This window comes from Adiantum capillus-veneris, chromosome 2 (assembly GCF_014529385.1).
Source record: "Adiantum capillus-veneris isolate H3 chromosome 2, ASM1452938v2, whole genome shotgun sequence".
NCBI classification, from domain to species: Eukaryota; Viridiplantae; Streptophyta; class Polypodiopsida; order Polypodiales; family Pteridaceae; genus Adiantum; species Adiantum capillus-veneris.
Genome location: NC_140932.1, coordinates 69,612,413 through 69,617,267, shown reverse-complemented (window position 1 = coordinate 69,617,267; position 4,855 = coordinate 69,612,413). Strand labels below are relative to the sequence as shown.

General features: G+C 39.6%; 1 pseudogene; it reads left to right on the top strand.

Annotated features, from left to right (window-relative positions):
• The first annotated feature begins 1,874 nt into the window (after nt 1-1,874).
• Nucleotides 1,875-3,575, top strand: LOC147462935 (hydroxyphenylpyruvate reductase pseudogene; annotated as a pseudogene).
• The last annotated feature ends 1,280 nt before the right edge of the window (nt 3,576-4,855 follow it).

The following is a 4,855-nucleotide window of genomic DNA, read 5'->3' as shown; positions in this document are numbered from 1 at the left end:
TCTCTCTTTAACGCAAGTATGATTATTTCTTATTGAAAAGATTAAGTGTATGATATATATAGAAGGGAAGAGAAAGAGAGAGAGAGAGAGTTATCTTGGGGTATTTACTCAAGTGTAAAAAGTATTCATCAAGTAAATTGCAATTCCAATGAGACCAACTAAGAGTAGACACAAAAAAAAAATGATAGGTTAAAAATTATATAGGACACCATAGTATGTAAAATTTTGCAATATGATTCCATGAGAAAATAAATTAGGATTTAAATATTTGTGAAAAAATGTTATTTCAAATTTTTTAACAATGAGTTCATTGAAAATGTGAATTTTTTTCGGCAAAGTTAGTCTTCACAATCCGTATTGTGCTTGTCAACAATCTTTAATAACACTCTTCTTTGCAAGTAATTTAAGACTCGAATATTTGTAGGAAAAACTTAGGTAGGTTCTTGAAGGAAAAATATTTTGCAATGGGGTCATTGAAAATGTGATTGAATTTTCACCAAGTTATTCTTAACCATTCTTTTTGTGCTTGTCAACATTATTAACCTAATACTCTTCTTTGACATGGCAATTTTGTCCAATCTTCAAAAAATTTGCGCGCACACCACATACACTATCAAACATAGCCCTTTTTCTCGCAATCATGGCTAGAACTTCTATGATTTAGATAACTTTCTTAAGTTAAACATCTTTTGCGGACTGTTGTTGCAAGACATTGATGGTGTTGTAATGTCAAGTAGGCATCATGGGAATCAGGCCTCCATTTGTTTCTGATGTCTCAAACTCAAGTCCATTAGATAGGTTGCCTTATCACCCTCTTCATTCTACTACACCCATCATGATGCATGCATGTGCCATGAAAAATTATGAGTTCTCTTTCCCTCTGGGAGCTAGTGCTCCTTGGTCAAATTTGAATTATTTTTCCCAGATTTGTGTTTTGCCTATTACCACATTCTTTCAAGATGCAATTGTAGATGATTTTGTTTGAAGAGTTGCCCTCGCTTTGCAAAACCCAGGGCTTGCTGGCCTTGCCCTTTTGGGAAAACCTTGCAACGAGTTTGCATTCCAAAAGACGGCCTCTTTATCAAGAGCCCGTGACTAACATGTTCCGGGCATGAAGCTCTTGAAGCACCTTTTGTGCTTTCTTACATGCACCACATTTGGCATACAAATGGGGCATTTGCCATGAACCTCTTGTGTAGTGCCACATGCCCTCAAGATGCAAGCATAAATGATTGCATATGACCTGGTGCTCCTTGGTCTAAATCATTTTTTTTCCAGATCAATGTTTTGCCTAGTAACACATGCATTCAAGATAAAATTGCATGTGATTGCATTTGGAGAGTTGCCCTCGCTTTGCCAATCCCAGATGTTGATGGCCCTGGCCTTTTGCGCAAACCCCACAATGCTTCTTTATCAAGAGCCCTTGGCTAACATGTTTTGACAGACAGGAAGTTCTTGAAACACATTTTCTGCTTTATAACATGCACCATATTTGGCATACAAAGGGGGCATTTGCTATGAACATCTTGTGTAGTGCCACATGCCCTCAAGAAGCAAGCATAAATGATTGCATATGTAGAGAGATCCTCAATTTTCATCTGCTAAAAACAACCCAGAGTTTCCTGGCCTAGGGCATCCTGGGCAGAGTGCACAAACATTGATCACAGGGGATGTATCAAATTTACCTGTAGGTGGCTTTGATGATGGTGAGTATTGGATATATCTTCCCAGTGGTGGCACTAAAGATGAGGTGAGGATTGGCAATCTACCTACTGCAAAGGTGTATGCTCATGCGAAACAGATGTTTGGAGCCTCCATAGATATTGGGTGCTACAAGAGCCAAATTTGAGATTATACACTTGGACCTTGGCAAAATGGAGGAGCATGTTTCTGAATGGGAGCATGTCACTTTACAAATCAATAACTTGAAAGGAAAGCTTTCAAAGGTCTTTTTTGTCGCAGTAGAGTGGCAATGTGTGGGTTGATCGAACGATCTAGAGTGCGTTGGTGGAAACAAATTTGTGGTATATGCATCTAGATCGGGCCATGCAATCTATCCTCATCCAGGGATTCACGTTCTAAATGATCATGGAGTGGGTCTTAGGAATGATGCAGATAAAATTCATTTTTTTTGGATGCTAGTCAAAATTTTGAAATCATATCTGCATACTACTGTGGATTCAAAAATGCTATTGAACAACCCGCATGGCTGCAGTTCATGCAAAAATGGATGTAGGTTGTCTAACACAGACTGTCTTAGTGCATTGCAGGCAAGTGGAAAGCGAGTGGGAATTGTGGGGCTTGTAAAGATTGGCATTTTTATAGCAAAGCGAGCGGTCGAAGCTTTTGGGTTCCCAATGGCATATAAAGGTAGGTCAACAAAGTTAGGAATACTTTTTTCTTACTATTCCAGTGCAATAGAGTCGGCAGCTAATTCTTATGTTTTGATGATCACTTGCCCCTTGATGGAGGGGACAAAGGTCAACATTAACTTGGAAGTCCTCAATGCCTTGGGTCCAGGTGGATTCCCATAAACATAGCTCAAGGTTTGATAGCTCGAGTTTTGATAGTGGATGAAGCAGAACTTCAAGAATATTTCGCTCGCAAGCCTCTTCTAACTCCGGCCTGAAGGTAAACTAAGCAATCTACCCACATTGGTTAATGGAATTATGACAATTATCTCTTTGGACATACTTGCTACCATTTCTTATCTACAATGTGGCTGCCATTGTTGTAGTACCAAGCAATCATTAGGATGGGCAAGCAAATCTTGGAGGGCACCTTAGCAAACAAGAGGTATATGCAACTAGATCGGGTCATGCAAGCTATCCTCATCTAGGGAATCACCTTCTGAGTGATGATGGAGAGGGTCTTATGAATGATGTAGATAAAAGTCAGAATTTTTTGGATGCCAGTCAAAATTTTGAAATCATATATGCAAACTACCTTGGATTTGTAAATGATCTGAAGAGCCTGCATGGCTACAGTTCATGAAAAAATAGATGCAATTTGTCTAACACAAACTGTCTTAGTGCATTCCAGGCAAGTGGAAAGCGAGTGGGAATTGTGGGGCTTGTAAGGATTGGCATGGCTATAGCAAAGCGAGCCGTCGAAGCTTTTGGGTGTCCAATGGCATATAAAGGTACGTAAAAAAAGTTAGGAATACCTTATTCTTAATCTTCCAATTCAACAGAGTTGGCAACTAATTCTTATCTTTTGATGATCACTTGCCCCTTGATAGAGGGGACAAAGGGAAACATTAACCTGGAAGTCCTTGATGCCTTGGTTCCAGGTGGATTCTCATAAACATAGCTCGAGGTTTTATAGCTTGAGGTCCGATAGTGGATGAAGCAAAACTTGTAAAGGCATTGGTGGAGGGCCGTATCGGAGGAGATGTCATGGATGTGTTTGATAATGAGCCTCAGGTCCCGCAAGAGCTGTTGTCTCTGGATAATGTTGTTTTGACTCCTCATGTTGGTAGTTTGACATGGGAAACCAAGAGGGCTATAGCAGATCTTATTGTTTTCAACCTTGAAGCCTATTTTGCTAGCAAGATTCTTCTAACTGTGGCCTGAAGGTAAACTTAACAACCTATCCACATTGATTAATGGAACTATGACGATTCTCTCATTGGAAATACTTGCTACCATTTCTTATCTACAATGTGGTTGCCCTCGTTGCAATACCATGCAATCATCAAGATAGGCAAGATAATTTTGGAGGGTGTCGTAGCAAGCAAGAGGCAAAGAAGAACACCGAAGCTTGCATGCATAGAATCAAATATATCCTATCCCTTGTTGTATGTGGGACGAGTGTCTAACCTCACTCCTATCTTATTGCAAACATAGTGGGAACCACAATTATAATTTTCAATCCATGGGATGAAGCTGACTCGACTAGTACATTGAGGCTACAAGAGGTTGTCAATCTCTTGGAAAACGACAAACAACTCGCATCTAACTCAAGCTACACTCAAATGATAGAAATCACCAAAAGCTAGTCGCTCATCGACAAACAAATCACAATCGTTACAGCATCAAATGACATCCAACCATTATGAAACTTCTAGGACATGTTTATAAGACCTAAGCACACATGCTTATGGTCTCAAATCTCACTTTAGGTCAAGTGCAAAAATCGCGATTATTAAGAGTAGTGAGTTTTTTATCTAGTTTTTTTCGACCCAAAATTCATCTAAATGCTTAGCAATGATGTCCCAATACCCCGCCTATACTTAGTTTATGATTTTGAAGCCTAAATTCTTACTTATGATGAAATTAGGTTGCGGGTTGGTGACACCAAAAGCTACAGAATACCGATTCATCAAAATGAAAGCTCTGGAAAATGTTATTTGAGTTATCTGAGTTAGCTTGCTGTGAACATTGCCCCCCCTCCTTGACTGTGTCGTCCCTTGACACAGCTTCATGGGCTGAAGTAGTCTTCGGGTTGACGGTTGGCGAGGCGGTCCTTAAGCGATGTAATGCTTTCTCATATCTGATTCTTCTCTCTTTGCCAGGAACCTGCAAGAACTACATGGTGACTTTGTTTTTAAGCTCAATGGTTGAATAGCCAACAAATCTAGATGTAAGGTTTCTAATCACTAGCCCAAATATCTTCGTTCGCCAAGTGAAAAAACTTGTATAGAATGCTTCTTCAAATGCCAACATATTGCTAGAGGGCAAAAACATGCATCGTGCATAGAAGTCGTAAAGGACTTCTCCTGAAGGCTGGCCACTTAAGTCGTAACAAAGATCTTTATTGCCTTTGAGGAAAGACATCCATGGCCCTCCGGCTTGCTCTGGCTCGTAAAAATATTGATTACATGTGAGTAACATTCTGTAAATCTTATATAACA